This window comes from Schistocerca gregaria, chromosome 3 (assembly GCF_023897955.1).
Source record: "Schistocerca gregaria isolate iqSchGreg1 chromosome 3, iqSchGreg1.2, whole genome shotgun sequence".
NCBI lineage: Eukaryota > Metazoa > Arthropoda > Insecta > Orthoptera > Acrididae > Schistocerca > Schistocerca gregaria.
Genome location: NC_064922.1, coordinates 639,096,056 through 639,113,760, shown reverse-complemented (window position 1 = coordinate 639,113,760; position 17,705 = coordinate 639,096,056).

The window sequence follows — 17,705 nt, the reverse complement described above, 5'->3', positions numbered from 1 at the left end:
CGAAAATGACCATTAATAGTACACTCTTACTATCACAATTTGATTATCTACTAACGGGAGTTCCCGTTACATATTCTTTCATGGGCTTACACACACCAGCTGTCCGGAATTCTGCTCGTACTTCTTACTTTGCATCTCTGAATGAACGAGGATTATCACTGTCCTATGAATAGTGTAAAACACTATTAAATTTATGTGTCATTTAGAAATTTACAGGAGCCTGTAATATACTACAATACCTTAACGTTTACCGTTACGCATACGAATTTAAACTGTGTGAAGTGTAGTCAGTATCTCATCAGAACCGTTGCGGGAGGAGCTCTAAGTATTAAGACGCGTTGGTCTTCAGTCGTGCTGTGATAGCTCGATCATTAGCGAAAAGGTGCCACGTTTGCGTTCCGATCTGGCGCACCTTTTTACTCTGTCTAGACGTTTCAGATAAGCGCACAATGGTGCAGAGAGAAAATTCATTCTGGAGACACATTGGTATTAGGCTTGTTGGCAGACAATAAATTCACTACCGTTCCGAAGGGTCCTATAAAATAAGCGAGTTCTTTTGGAAAAAAACTAATGAAGCAATCAACATAAATCTTTGTGGACATTATTTATTGATTGTTGGACAACTTCTTCTGATTATCTTTTATTTGAAAAATAGTGAAATGGCGGAATTAGGAGCAAAGATGTAGTTTTGTTGTGTTTTTGGTCACATGTTTTGCAATAACTAATGAATAAATTAAAACGATAGAACACGCCTAAATCACTCCTTGAGAACATGCGTGCGGAGTAATTCAACCAAATGTCAGAAATAATGCTGTATTGGTGTGCCCTCAATCCATTCCGTCTGCTTTAAATACACTGCACCTCAAGCTGACGGAACGTATTGCGAGCAAACTAATAACGATTTCTTTCTGAAAATTGGCTGAATTTCTCCTGAGGCATCTCTGCAAAGAGTAAATCGCAAGTTCTTTTATTTTGATTTACTCACTACTTACTGCAAAGGTCGTGCCCAAAAACAAACGACAAAACTACAGATTTGCTTAAAAGTCCGCCATTTCGTTATTTTTCAAATTTCAAAAACTGTGCTATCACTCCTTCGCAAAATCACATAGAATAAAAAATTTGTTCATTTTTTGATTGAGGTCAGAGCAATTTAAACTCTCCGGATAACGAGATTGATGATGACTGAATTTCTTCAAAAAAATCGGAAGAAGTGGTCAAAGAAGCAATAAATAATGCACAGAAAGATTTATGTTGATCGCTTCATTATTTTTTGCAAGAAAATCGTAAAAACCACCTATTTCATAGGCTGACCGAGGAGAAGCGACCCTTAAATTGTTTCTGCGATCTCACCTTGGATTATAAATAAGTAGAAATTCTTCTTCTCCTTCTCCTTCTGTGTACCATGCGCATACTCCTTGTATTCTCACCAGGTATCAGCAGGAAACTATACGATTCGTTTCCGTCTGTTTGTTGTTTTGTTGCCAACGGTAGCAATGGGAATAACTAAGTTGCTGTCAAGTGGCTGGAGGTAACTCGAAATAAATGAAGACTAAGACCCCTTTGTCGCTGCCGTATAAGACAACTCATTATTCAAGAATTAAAAGAAAAATCTTCTAATGGTGGTGTGGCTTAATGGTGGGAGCTGATTCCAATAAAGTAAGAACCAACTGATGTTACAAATGTGCTACGACATGTTTGAGCAAGAAATATAATAGCAATTTTGTAGTTTACATGAAGAGGTCAAACCCAGTCTTTTATTCTACAAACGTGGCTGATTTTAAGAGTGCCAGAGGACTAACAATAAAGTAGTTTTGTCGGGTATGTTTTATGCCAATTGTGTCGTCGCAGGTTATTACGGGATAACATTTATTGCTGTAAGATACCTAGACGTGGAGCCCGGTGAGCGTACAGGAGGCTGCAAACTTGTGTCTTAGGCATGACTCATAGCACATATGTCGCTCCTAGCCAGCGTGAGATTGGGCATCTGTGTCACTTAGGACGACCGTATATTCATACCCCTTATCAATCTAAATAAAACATGTTGTTGTTGTTGTCTTCAGTCCTGAGACTGGTTTGATGCAGCTCTCCATGCTACTCTATCCTGTGCAAGCTGCTTCATCTCCCAGTACCTACTGCAACCTACATCCTTCTGAATCTGCTTAGTGTACTCATCTCTCGGTCTCCCTCTACGATTTTTACCCTCCACGCTGCCCTCCAACGCTAAATTTGTGATCCCTTGATGCCTCAAAACATGTCCTACCAACCTATCCCTTCTTCTAGACAAGTTGTGCCACAAACTTCTCTTCTCCCCAATCCTATTCAATACCTCCTCATTAGTTACGTGATCTATCCACCTTATCTTCAGTATTCTTCTGTAGCCCCACATTTCGAAAGCTTCTATTCTCTTCTTGTCCAAACTAGTTATCGTCCATATTTCACTTCCATACATGGCTACATTCCAAACAAATACTTTCAGAAACGACTTCCTGATACATAAATCTATATTCGATGTTAACAAATTTCTCTTCTTCAGAAACGCTTTCCTTGCCATTGCCAGTCTACATTTTATATCCTCTCTACTTCGAACATCATCAGTTACTTTACTTCCTAAATAACAAAACTCCTTTAGTGTCTCATTTCCTAATCTAATTCCCTCACCATCACCCGATTTAATTTGACTACATTCCATTATCCTCGTTTTGCTTTTGTTGATGTTCATCTTATATCCTCCTTTCAAGACACTATCCATTCCGTTCAACTGCTCTTGAAAGTCCTTTGCCGTCTCTGACAGAATTACAATGTCATCGGCGAACCTCAAAGTTTTTACTTCGTCTCCATGAATTTTAATACCTACTCCAAATTTTTCTTTTGTTTCCTTTACTGCTTGCTCAATATACAGATTGAATAACATCGGGGAGAGGCTACAACCCTGTCTCACTCCTTTCCCAACCACTGCTTCCCTTTCATGCCCCTCGACTTTTATGACGGCCATCTGGTTTCTGTACAAATTGTAAATAGCCTTTCGCTCCCTGTATTTTACCCCTGCCACCTTTAGAATTTGAAAAAGAGTATTCCAGTCAACATTGTCAAAAGCTTTCTCTAAGTCTACAAATGCTAGAAACGTAGGTTTGCCTTTTCTTAATCTTTCTTCTAAGATAAGTCGTAAGGTCAGTATTGCCTCACGTGTTCCAACATTTCGACGGAATCCAAACTGATCCTCCCCGAGGTCCGCATCTACCAGTTTTTCCATTCGTCTGTAAAGAATTCGCGTTAGTATTTTGCAGCTGTGACTTATTAAACTGATAGTTCGGTAATTTTCACATCTGTCAGCACCTGCTTTCTTTGGGATTGGAATTATTATATTCTTCTTGAAATCTGAGGGTATTTCGCCTGTCTCATACATCTTGCTCACCAGCTGGTAGAGTTTTGTCATGACTGGCTCTCCCAAGGCCGTCAGTAGTTCTAATGGAATGTTGTCTACTCCGGGGGCCTTGTTTCGACTCAGGTCTTTTAGTGCTCTGTCAAACTCTTCACGCAGTATCGTATCTCCCATTTCGTCTTCATCTACACCCTCTTCCATTTCCATAATATTGTCCTCAAGTATATCGCCCTTGTATAGACCCTCTATACACTCCTTCCATCTTTCTGCTTTCCCTTCTTTGCTTAGAACTGGGTTGCCATCTGAGCTCTTGATATTCATACACGTGGTTCTCTTCTCTCCAAAGGTGTCTTTAATTTTCCTGTAGGCAGTATCTATCTTACCCCTAGTGAGATAAGCTTCTACATCCTTACATTTGTCCTCTAGCCATCCCTGTTTAGCCATTTTGCACTTCCTGTCGATCTCATTTTTGAGACGTCTGTATTCCTTTTTGCCTGCTTCATTTACTGCATTTTTATATTTTCTCCTTTCATCAATTAAATTCAATATTTCTTCTGTTACCCAAGGATTTCTAGCAGCCCTCGTCTTTGTACCTACTTTATCCTCTGCTGCCTTCATTACTTCATCCCTCAGAGCTACCCATTCTTCTTCTACTGTATTTCTTTCCCCTATTCCTGTCAATTGTCCCCTTATGCTTTCCCTGAAACTCTGTACAACCTCTGGTTCTTTCAGTTTATCCAGGTCCGATCTCCTTAATTTCCCACATTTTTGCAGTTTCTTCAGCTTTAATCTACAGGTCATAACCAATAGATTGTGGTCCGAGTCCTCATCTGCCCCTGGAAATGTCTTACAACTTAAAACCTGGTTCCTAAATCTCTGTCTTACCATTATATAATCTATTTGATACCTTTTAGTATCTCCAGGGTTCTTCCACGTATACAACCTTCTTTCATGATTCATAAACCAAGTGTTAGCTATGATTAAGTTGTGCTCTGTGCAAAATTCTACTAGGCGGCTTCCTCTTTCATTTCTTAGCCCCAATCCATATTCACCTACTATGTTTCCTTCTCTCCCTTTTCCTACACTCGAATTCCAGTCACCCATTACTATTAAATTTTCGTCTCCCTTCACTATCTGAACAATTTCTTTTATTTCATCGTACATTTCTTCAATTTCTTCATCATCTGCAGAGCTAGTTGGCATATAAACTTGTACTACTGTAGTAGGTGTGGGCTTCGTATCTATCTTGACCACAATAATGCGTTCACTATGCTGTTTGTAGTAGCTTACCCGCATTCCTATTTTCCTATTCATTATTAAACCTACTCCTGCATTACCCCTATTTGATTTTGTGTTTATAACCCTGTAGTCACCTGACCAGAAGTCTTGTTCCTCCTGCCACCGAACTTCACTAATCCCCACTATATCTAACTTTAACCTATCCATTTCCCTTTTTAAATTTTCTAACCTACCTGCCCGATTAAGGGATCTGACATTCCACGCTCCTATCCGTAGAACGCCAGTTTTGTTCCTCCTGATAACGACATCCTCCTGAGTAGTCCCCGCCCGGAGATCCGAATGGGGGACTATTTTACCTCCGGAATATTTTACAGAAGAGGATGCCATCATCATTTAATCATACAGTAAAGCTGCATGTCCTCGGGAAATATTACGGCTGTAGTTTCCCCTTGCTTTCAGCCGTTCGCAGTACCAGCACAGCAAGGCCGTTTTGGTTAGTGTTGCAAGGCCAGATCAGTCAATCATCCAGACTGTTGCCCCTGCAACTACTGAAAAGGCTGCTGCCCCTCTTCAGGAACCACATGTTTGTCTGGCCTCTCAACAGATACCCCTTCGTTGTGGTTGCACCTACGGTACGGCCATCTGTATCGCTGAGGCACGCAAGCCTCCCCACCAACGGCAAGGTCCATGATCATAACAGTAATCGGCAAAACTATAACAGATGCGAACTCAGTGGGTAAAATATGAAAAATGGAACAAAAGGCTATTTTAGCAAGTAAGAGGCTCAGCACACCGATGAAGAAGGTCGGTTCGTACCGCCTATAAAACATATTGAATATTAAACGATTATTTTCAAAATGGTATACAATTTTTTTTTATTCAGAAGAAGATTTCCTCAAAATTTCAAAGCTGTACATATAATAGTTTCGGAGATTCAGAAAATTACCTAAAACCCTGGTGCGGTGCTAAATTCAATTAGGAACGATTACAGTTTGTCTTTTGTTACCATTTGAAATAATTCTCAGATTTCTCAGTACATCAAATCAATAAGTTTGGATTTTTATTTTCAAAATTTTAATTATTCTTAAATTGGTAGTAGAAAAATTCAGAAAAAATTAGTATATGTTTATTATGTTGTGGTGTGAATGAATGAGAGTGAGTGAGAGTGTGTATGTGGGACATACGAAAAAATGCAATATTATATTATGTACAACATTACGTAATTGGAACGCGGGAAAGATGTAATTTACCAACACTGCTGATGACGTATGTCTAGAAGTGATTGCTTTTGTAAGAAGGCAGCAAGAAAATCAGTTTAAAGTACAATCGTTCTCTAAATTATTTTCAAAATTAATTTTATTTCGTATTGTTTTATTCAACATTGTATTCGTATAGGAATTCATAACTGCATCAGGATCCACTGCAAGTTCAGTTAGGCGGGAGGTGAGAAAATTTAGATTTCATGGTCGAGCGGCTGCTCATAAGCCACACATCACGCCGGTAAATGCCAAACCGCGCCTCCCTTGGTGTAAGGAGCGTAAACATTGGACAACTGAACAGTGGAAAAACATTGTGTAGAGTGACGAATAACGGTTCACAATGTGACGATCCCATGGCGGGGTGTGGGTATGGCGAATGCGCGGTGAACGGCAGCTGCCAGCATGTGTAGTGCCAACAGGAAAATTCGATTCGGTGGGGGTGGTGTTATGGTCAGGCCGTGTTTTTCATGGAGGAGGCTTGCACCCCGTGTTGGTTTGTGTGGCATTATCACAGCACAGGCCTACACTAGTGTTTTAAGCACGTTCTTGTTTCCCCCTCTTGAAGACCGATTCAGGGATGGAGATTGCATCTTTCAACACGATCGAGTACCTGTTCATAATGCACCGCCTGTGCCGAAGTGGTTACACGACAATAACATCCCTGTAATGGCCTGGCCTGCAAAGAGTCCTGACCTGAATCTTATAGAACACCTCTGGGATGTTTTGGACGTCGACTTCTTGCCAGGCCTCACCGACCATCATCGATACCTCTCCTCAGTGCAGCACTCAGTGAAGGATGGGCTGCCATTTCCCAAAAAACCTGACTGAACGTATGCGTGCGAGAGTGTAAGCTGTCATCAAGGCTAAGGGTGGGCCAACACCATACTGAATTCCGGCTTTACCGATGGAGGGCGCCATGAACTTGAAGTCGTTTTCAGCAAGTCGTCAAGATACTTTTCATCACGGAGTGAATATCTTCAACGTTCTCAGTGTCTCTTGAAGTGTCTGAAATTGCATGTTGCTTCTGTCATAGCACTAGGAAAGATACTGCATGATACTATGACAGCATATTTAATTATATTGTTCATCAGCGTAAAAGTCAACGCTTATACCGCCAAACAGAATTCGCTAGTCAGAACAAGTAACGCTGGTACCTGTAACAACAGTTCGGCCAGTACTATTTTCAAGGAACTCAGTCAATTTGCACGAGAGCCAGCGTGGGAAGAAACTGACGCCTGTTTACTAATTCCCAAGTTCATTACAGCTGGGGCAACGACCAAGTATGAAAGCGCAGATATCAAAAATTACCTAGAGAATACGGATCACATAAAAGGGAAAATGCCGTGTAATGATCGAATTACAAGGAACGGAAAAACAGCGATTTGAGTGGCTATAATTCCAGATACGTAAGATCTTTAGTTCTACGTGTCATTTTTTCCTGGTTAGCTGCCAGCATCTGTAGTTCATGACATAACGTTTCTTCCTTCTTATGTTCATGTTCCACATACTTCATACGTTCACTGTCGACAGCTGAAAGAGGGAAATTTATCTTATGTCCCACCTATTGTGAAGCTTCATTTTTTTGTGTTGTGTTTTGTGCTTCTACAAGTTTTTAATGTGCTACATGTATGAAAAGATAACAACGGCTTATGGTATTATTGATCTGTGCTTTACTCTGATAGAAGCTTCAACACCTGTATGAACTGATCTAAATGAATCCGAACTCATCAGGTCAGTGTCAGCAATATGCCACGATGGCGTGGGTAGAATGACAGTTGGGGTGGAGAGAACGTAAAGATCCTGAGCGACAGTAATCTGCCGACAGGCTATTGTCAGTGTGATGAAAAAATATGTGTATTTTATATTCTTCGCTACTGTTCATTTTTGACTCCTATATTCAGAAATGTTTGTTACGTCTACGATATTAAAAAAGGAAAAAGAATTTAGCGCCTGTTCGTTAATCCGATCACGCACTACATATTAACAGTGCATGATAAACGTACGTTTTGACTGTAATTCGCATGCATTCACTTTAAAACGCCTGGACACCCGATACCATGCAGTAGTGCGTATAAACAGAAGTGAATTACAATCCAAGAAATTATTAAATTATAGTATAAGATTTTTAAGTGTGTGGACTCGGTTTCAATTGAAATATTCTAAATAACGTAAATAATGAAGCTTTTACGGCCGCAGCAATATGCTTCAGAAGTCTTTATTTGTTTTATAGACTGAAAGTAGTTGTTATTTTATTCATGTGAGCTACGACAGCCACATATTTGTTCAGAGGCATTTTAAATGTTCTCATCTCGACTGTTCTATGGAAGTATTGTGCTTATTGTCATCTTGCACGATTGACCAATTTAGGCTTTAGAGATTATTTTGAAGTGCAGTAACTGTCGATATATTGTAAAATTATCTGATCATAAAACGGTGGACATAATTTTACAGTACATTGGCACCTGCTGTACTTGAAAATGGCCTGTAAGGCTGGAATTCGACAAAACTTCAAATTGCAATAAAGTGAATATTTGTCGACAACAGCCGAAACGGAAACCTTTAAAATGTCTTTTAAGGAATATCTGGAGCATGTTTATCAAATATTATACAAAAATAACCTTTAATTGTGTGAAAGATAAGTAACTCACAGAAATGTTAGCTACAGCTCTGAATTGCAATACACCTTCAGGTTTTATTTACAAATGTTCAACCTTTTGTGACACGGGAAATGTCTCATCTGTAATCAGTTTCCTACCAAACCCTGTGAAGCAAGTAGTGGCGTAGGGTGGTAACTGCTTTTGTCATGCGTTGTTGTTACTCGCCTACTCTTCCCGGAAGCAAAGAAAAAAGCTCTCCGTCTTTAATGTAACCACATACACAGAAGTCCGTTGGGATAAGATTAGGCGATCGTGATGGCCATGACTTTGTTCTGCTACGTCCAATTCAAGTCGACAATTCGCACGGAGATATGCGACAACATCACGATCGCAATTTGGCGGCGCCCCATCTTGCTGGAAAATAAATTCTCCCATATCCTGTTGTAATTTAGGCATCAGACAATGTTCAGGAATGCCGAGGGTCTATACGACAGTTATTGCCAACTCCGCAAAAAAGAAAGGATCGTCAATCTTGTTACAACTTACACCGCAAAAAACATATACCTTAGGCGAACCCCACACATGTTCCATTACGAGATGTGTTTCCGCTCACACCATTTTTGAGCATTATGCCGATTTACTTTAACACATATATGGAAGGTGGCTTTATAACTGAAAACAAATTTTATTAAGAAAACCATCTTCAGTCTATGTTAAACATTTCTACACTAAACTCACCTCGTTTTTCTTCGTCACTTTCTTTTAAAGCTTGCAACAGTTCTAACTTGTAGGGTTTGAGCGACACGCATTTCCGCAACACCGTTCACACTGCAACACTAAATATATTCAATTCTAAGCTGGCACATGTCGTTGATTTAGCCGACTACGATGTAAGACTGTCGAACTTGTTCAATTGCTGCGTTGAGGACTTCTGGCCGACCCTGACCTGGCGACCTGTGTCATAAACAACCAGTTTCTGTGAAACGATTGTTCTAATAAATAACATTTTATCTTTGAGGTGGTAGCTGGCGATATTTAGGACTGAACTGTCTCTGAACTGTAACGGCAGATGTGGCTTCATGACATCATAAACAACACCTCTCACCAGTGCACCACCAGACGAGGTAGCGCATTGGTTAGCCACTGGACTTGCGTTCGGGATGATGACTGTTCAAACCTACGTCCGGCCATCCTGATTTCGTTTTTATGTGATTTCCCAAACTTCTATAGGCAAGTGGAGGGATAGTCCCTTTGAAAGGACACGGTCAACTTCCTTACCTATCTCTCCATAATCCTATGGGAGTCATGACCTCACTGTTTGGACCTCTCCTGCAGATCAGCCTCCAACCGCACCGCACCGTTGTACGACTCCATGATGACTGTTGGAGCAACACATTCGCGAATGCCACCTAGCGGGAACATTGGAAACTAACAGTGTTAGGCGAGAATAAAACTTGAAGAGCTGTTCCGTTCAATGTTGTATCAAATATTTCTACAAATTATTTGTCACTTTCAGAATTAGAGATTACTTTTGTATAACTAATTTATAAGCACATGTATCATATAAACTGTTTTGAAGGTATTAGGTTAGGATATGAGACACTGAAAGTAGTAGATCGTGACGCCTCATAAGGTGAGGCTACACCACGACGACATCGGTGAGTAAAAGTAACTGGGGATCACCTAACTGGGCATCACCAGACAGAGAAACGTTCACCCGTTCATAACAATGATTACTACAAAGCGTCTGGGGGCTTTGTGTTGTCATGGAACCATAGTGGCTCCGAGAACTCCGAGGCTATTTGCAGATACTTAACGGTTGCGCGTCGGAATGGGCAAAGCGTCACTTTGCTGTCAGAGGTAACGTTAGTGGTTTCAAGGCGATAGCTATGAAAGGTAGCAAGCCAGCTTCTCACTTTAACTACCCTATCGGTCAGATTAATATTCATATTTTAGGTCATAATCTCTGTGTACACCATTACTACATTTGGTACGTGTGGCTTATGACTTTTTTTAAAATGAGGACATTGTGAGTAGAATGTTCTTATAACTGCATGTGTAGCGTATGGAGAACTTGTACCGAAGGGGACATAGCGGAGACGACAGAGAACAGGGTGAAAGACGGATTGTGGGCCATAAATGTTGTGTCGAGTGACCCGATTGTGCGAGTGGTTTGGGGAAGTAGTGCTTTCTGAATTGTACCTACAGTGGTCTGAGGTACTCCATTCTTCCCAATCAGAGCAGGAAGCCATCGGCTCGCAAAACATTTTACCAGGGCCAGCCAACCGTCCGTCGTGAGGCAGCTAGTTGGCGGAAAGTGGGTGGAGGAACCCAGTTAAGAGAGATTCTGTAATCTAACTTTTATGCAAACAGCGGGACGATCATAAAAATATAAGCATTCTCATGTTAGAAGCTGGGACGATACAATTAGAGCGGCTGGTACATGTGTTTGGTGGAGGGAGGATTGTAACTTACCAGATGACAGGAAGTTGCCAGGTTCTTTTAGCGAGCGGAAAAAAAAACATGTATTTCACAGGCACATCTGTCTGGGAAGCATAACAGCCCTCTTTCAGAAATTGGAAATGGTCGGCCTGGAAAGATTACCGTAGATCTCTTCGTAAATGAGGAACTGTGGTCCCGTCCAGATAAACTTTTTCTGCTAGAAAATGGCCATGTTTACTGTGTGACGACGCCTCGGTAGTCTAAAATCTTCTTTTTTCAGACAAGAGAGATTTTGAGTCGCTGATTGGCTCCCCTGACGATATGCAAAGCAGAGGCTTGCTCCCCTAGTGTGGGTAGCCCAGTGCTGTGTCTGGATCGGCTACCAGGCCCGCAGAACAACATTGAAGATGGAAGATTCAATGAGTAGAGGATAGTTAGGCTGGTTTGCACAACATGGAAGCGGTTTTTTTTTCCTGTAAGAGGCTTGGCGGAAAGTGAGTGTGATTCGTTGTGCCTTCTTCGTCATCTGGTCCTTCTCTGGTGACGAACTTCAGTCTTTCCCTAGTGTGTGAGACTTGTGGTATGCAACTTGTGGTGGACTAGGAGCCAGTGGCAGTTTCCAACTGTACCGACAGTGGAACTGCGTATCATCTTGGAATCTTGGACATATCGTGCATCACAAGGATGAACTTAATGTGTCCTGAGTCGGCCGTCCGATGCTTGACAATTCCAGCATGCGCCGTCGTGCCTAGGACTCAAATTGGTTGGCCAGACCAGTGAAAAGGTGCAACTCACACTGAAATCCGCTGCCGCCGTGTTCCGCCCCTCGCCCTTTTCTGCTGCATCCTGAATCAAGGTGAAAGGGTGAAGTATTGCTGTATTGCTGCACCGGTTTAGGGTTGTTAAATGATAGCCACAGCTCCCTATCCTTCACGAACCATGGTTTCTGTGCACCTGGACGTAGCTGATTCCATATGAACAGAATTTCGCCTCACAGTGGATTCGTGTAAGCGAAGTGTGAATGCGTCGTAAAAGGAATTCATTAAGGGGAGAACTTGTATAGTTTCCACCCCAATGAATACTTTTCCCATCAAGCACCATTTATTTCTTGATTTACGTTTGTCCTTTTGTTGTAAGATTTATCAGTTTAGTGTAGTTATAAAACGATGAATAAAAACTTGTCATTATTTTTGTAAACTTAAATCGCCACTGCTGTTGTTCATACTCCCCCTGTCATTCACTGTTTTTATTTTCTTGTTGTGATACATGGGTACACCAGCAATTCAGAATGCCATCACACTAAATTAGTTAATTTGATGATTAATTTAGTTTCTAAAAGTGACTGCAGACAAAGGCCACAAAAGTGTCATGAGTAAATTCGTTAATGTTATATACACACATCAAAAAAGTTTTGCATCACCTCGGTACTGAGAGTTCCGGAACCTGTACAGAAAATTGGAATACAGTCCAAGATAAACATCATTTCTGCCCTTTTTATTGCTCATGAAAACCACACATTGCATGTTGTACCACCATACAGATTGCTGTACGCACAGGTAACTCTAATTTCCAGTAGCACGTCGTCTTGCACTGATGCCTGCCACAGATTCATTAAGACACTGTTGGTACAGATTGTCCAACTCCTCAATTGCGATGCGGCGTAGATCCCATGGGGTGGTTGGTAGGTCACGTCGTCCATAAAGAGCCCTTCTCTATCCATCCCATAAGTGTTCGATAGGGTTCATGTCTGGAGAACATGCTGGCAACTCTATTCCACCGATGTCGTTATCCTGAAGGAAGTCATTCACAAGATGTGCTCGATGTGGGCGCGAATTGTCGTCCATGAAGAGGAATGCCTCGCCAGTACGCTGCCGATATAGTTGCACTATCGGTAGGAGGATAGCATTCACGTATCGTACAGCCGTGACGGTGCCTTCCAAGACCACTAGCGGCGTACCGTCGCCCCACTTAATGCCACCTCAAAACAGCAGGGAACTCCAACTTGCTGCACTAGCTGGACAGTATGTCTAAGGCGTTCAGCCTGACTGTATTACCTCCAAACACGTCTCCGACGATTATGAAGTTGAAGGCATAAGCGACACTCATCGGTGAAAACGTGATGCCAATCCAGAACGGCCTATCTGCATGTTGTTGAGCCCAACTGTACAGTACTACATGACGTCGTGGTTGCAAAGATGGACCATGGTCGTCGGGAGTGAAGTTACGCATCATGCAGCGTATTGCGCACAGTCTTAGTCGTAGCACGACGTCCTTTGGCTGCCCGAAAACATTATTAAACATGGTGGCGTTGCTATCTGTGTTTCACCGAGCCAAAATCCGTAGGTAGCGGTCATTCACTGCCATAGTAGCCCTTGGGCGGCGTGAGCGAGGAATGACTCTCTGTATCTCCTCCATGTCCGAACAACATCGCTTTGGTTCACTTTGAGAGGCGTGGACCATTCTCTTGTTGAGAACCCTTCCTGGCACAAACTGGAAATGCGACGCGATCGTACCGCGGTATTGGCTGTCTAGGCGTGGTTGAACTAGAGACAATAAGATCCGTGTCCCTCCGTCCTGGTGGAATGGTTGGAACTGATTTGCTGTCGGACGCCCTCCGTCTAATAGGCGCTGCTCATGCATGTTTAGATTTTTGGGTGGTTATTAGTGACATCTCTGAACAGTCAAAGGGACTGTGTCTGCGATACAATAGGTACAGTCAACCTCTATCCTCAGAATTTCTGAAAACCGGGGTGGTGCAAAACTTTGACGATCTTTGAGAAAGCAATACTTTTCTATACGTATAATTAATAACATTCAGCATCAGTTGTACGTATGTTTGTGATAAAGCAAGCGACCTATTGAGCTTTACGGGGAAATTCACCCTAGCCACGAAGACGACGGGCTAGAAGATACAAGGACGATTTGAAGAGACATCCGATCTAGAAAATGAAGTGGGAAAGAATGTGTATCAGGGAACAGGAGCTGGAAATTAGCGGGATCAGTCGATGTTAGGCTGGTATTGGGAGCCCAAGGATCGACTTGCGTGTGGGGACGGAATGCGACGTGAGGTATGTAGGCATCAGAGGGCGCAGTGCACGGTGGAGGAAGTTGAGACTTTACCTGGAGTGGCGTAAAAGAGAAGAGACGCCGTCTGCACAACTCAGGGCTCAGTGCTGATGGCAACTTGTTCTATCTGGTTCACTGGTAGGAGGAAAAGACTCTGTTCGGCAAAGGAATGGAGAATTCGTAATGTTCTGTTACTTTGACTAGTTTTTACGAGATCCTATGAGTTAAATGTGTTACTGAAACTTCTCGAAGTTGTAGCAACTACATGAGTATAAACTAATAGTGTAGCCTTAAATTTGAATGTAATAAAAGAGCTTCAATCTTAATTTACACTGATGTGTTCTTGTTGGTTGTTAATTTTTCTTTTCTTAAACGTTATTCAGGAATTTTGAGTTGTATCTGCCTTCTGGTGTATTCCTTAATCTGTTTGTCGCATATGTATGTGAACGGTGTCACTGCTCATTTAATTCGATTTATTGTTGTCAAATTTTCCCCCCTGGTACCAGTATAGTCGACGGGCAACTAAACGGATGTTGGGTCTTCGGGAAAAAGGGCCTATTGAGTCACTGTAAGTGAATTACGTTTTTCTCACGGATTCAACATTTCATAGTGAGGCTAACGATCCAGTTATGTATAGTTATCGGTGTTGAGGTGTTTAGTATTAAAGACAGCCGAAAGTGATGAACTTTGTTTATGATGTTAAGCAAAGGGATTGTACTTAACAAGATGATGTTTGCTATTTGGGCAGAAAATAGCCAATGATGGCCACAATAGAGAGAATACAAAATGCAGACTGATAACAACAAGAAAATCGTTCCCGTAAAAGAGAAATTTGTTGACGTGTAACATAAATTTAAGTTTAGGGGATCTATTCTGAAGGTATTTGTGTGAGCTCCAGTGAATAAGCAATGAAAAGTATTGAATGCAATTGAGAAAGAAATATTTATGGCGCAATCTGACAAGTATTCTGCCGACCAAGCACCAGCTTAACCAAGGTGTTGGCATAGCCCGGACCACAACGCTGTGTTCAAAAGAGTACACATTGAAGTAACAAAAGTCGTGGGATAGTGATATGCGTTCGCACTTAGAGATGGTGGTAGTTTCTCGTACGCAAGGTATTGGCTGAGTAGTCGTTTGATTCGTATGAAAAGGTATCCGATATGATTGTGCCCTCAAGACAGGAACTAAAAAATTCTGAGCGCGCAATCGTAGTTGGTGCTAGTCGCTTGGGAAGTTCCATTTCTGACATCGTTAAAAAGAATTCAATATTCGGAGATCCATAATATCAAGAGTGAGCTGAGAATAGCAAGTTTGAGGTACTACCTCGCACCACGGACAAAGCACTCACTTAAGGACTGAGAGCAGCAGCCTATGCGTAGAATTGTGAGTGCTAACAGACAGCCCGCATCTCCTGGTCGTGCGGTATCGTTCTCGCTTCCCGCGCCTGGGTTCCCGGGTTCGATTCCCGGCGGGGTCAGGGATTTTCTCTGCCTCATGATGGCTGGGTGTTGTGTGTTGTCCTTAGATTAGTTAGGTTTAAGTAGTTCTAAGTTCTAGCGGACTAATGACCATAAATGTTAAGTCCCATAGTGCTCAGAGCCATTTGAACAATTTTGCTAACAGACAAGCAAAACTGCGTGAAACAACCATAGAAATCAATGTGGGACGTGCGACGAATGTATCGGTTAGGTCAGTTCGGAGCTCTTTGGCGTTAACACCCTGTGGCAGCAGGACACTGATGCGTGTATCGTTGGTAACAGCATCACATCGTTGCTCTGCCTCTCTTGGGTTCGTGACCGTATCTGTTAGACTCTGCATGACTGGAAAAACCGTGGGCTCATCAAATGAGTCCCAAGTTCAGTTAGTAAGAGCTGAAGGTGGGGTTCGAGTGAAGTGGAGACCTCACGAAGCTATGAACTCTAGATAACAAGGAACTGCTCAAGCGGATGGCGGGTACACAGTGATATGGGCTGTATATACATGGAAGGGACTGGGTCCTCTGGTCCAAGTGAACCGATCGTTGACAGGAAATGGTTATGGACTGCTTCTTTGAGACCACCTGCACCCATTCATGTACTTCACGTTCCCAAACAATTAATGAATGTTTGTGTATGGCATTGAAGAAAGTTCTGGAATTTTCGAGCGAATGAATGGTCTGACCAGCCATATTGCCTGACATGAATCTCATCGAACATTTATGGGACATAATCTATAGGTCAGTTCGTGCACAAAACCGTGCGCCGACAACGCTTCAGCAATTATGTACGGATGTAGCAGCAGAGTGGCTTAATGATTTCCAACTACTTGTTGAGTCCAGGCCACGTCAAGTCGTTGCATTATACCGAGCGAAAGGAGGACAGACACGACGTTATTAAGTCAACATCACAGTGTAGATCGAGATGGGATATTCTCGAAGAGCGAGGCACCTATCGATTGAAAACAGGACCCATTTCCATGAGAACAATAAGTGAACGTCCCGCTGCCTGCCCCTTGGAAAACGTTGACTTCTGTTGACAATTTCTAGAATTATTTCGAAGGAAACCGAACCGAACGTTACGGTTGGTGTGGCCTATAGCTGAGCCAATATGTGATCGCGTTGACGTAATTTCGTGCGTGCACTCGTAAGGTTTCACAATTTGATGTAGTTCTGTCAGAAGTACGTTACGTTTATTGAGTGAGCAAGAAATTTTGGAAGCTCAAGTAGAAAAATTCGCTCAATAACATACCATTCGCTTCCTTTTTGGAAGCATAATTGTACTTTCTGTCATCATTATTTTAAATTCTATAGGCTGCCAAAGAAGTAATAGCTTAAATATCGAATCTTTATCTTTTTTTCAGTACTCTTGAAGATGTATCAATTAAATATGCAAGGGCTGAAGTAGCAGCATAAATGGCCGGTTTTCTAGGCTCGGACAGTCTTCTAAGAGGCCAGTCTTCGTAGAGCTGGACGAAGGAATCAGTTTTTAGGATACACGCTGAAGGATTATGGAATATTCAACTACGTAACGAAAGACAAGACGTGATTTGGTGTGCGTGAGTGAGGGGGGGGGGGGGGGGGGAGGGGCTGGTTCAAGTGGCCGTAGGGTGCAGCGGCTATTGACAGATAAAGAGGCTTGTGCAGGATTGATCACAGTGATCACATTACGCAACACGAATCTTCGGACTGAAGACGTGAACATCATCAATATACTGCCGATGTCCTAATAACCGCATTTATTGTAAGAAGCAGGCGCAAAGCGGAAACAAAGTGGGAGAAGGAAATTACTGGTGACGGCAACAGAATCAATTTCGGTTTCCACTGCGCCACCGCTCGCCGAGTTCTAGACAAAGAGAGAGAGAACACGGCACTGGGGCTGGCGGCTGGCCGAAGAACGCAGCCGCTAATTAAAAGCGATTAGCCAGCCGTTGGGTGCGGAGGCGGGGGAGGGACTTCCGGCATGGGGTGTGCCCGCGCTGACCGGAAGGGAGGCCCGCAGCGCCGCTCTGAGCACAGAGCAGAGAGCCGCGGCGAGGTACGGCCGGGCCGGCTAATGCGTGCTGATGGATGCCCCAGCCCTGCGCGGCCGAAACGCGCTCGCGCTCCGCCTGTCACGCTGATTAAAGCCTCACCACCTGCTGCGAGCGTGGCGGCGGCTGCAGAATGTAATATTCACGCATAGTGAGTGGCCAAAATAATGGCAGGCGCCACAGCACTGTATAAAGTTTTTTTGTTTATACATTGAT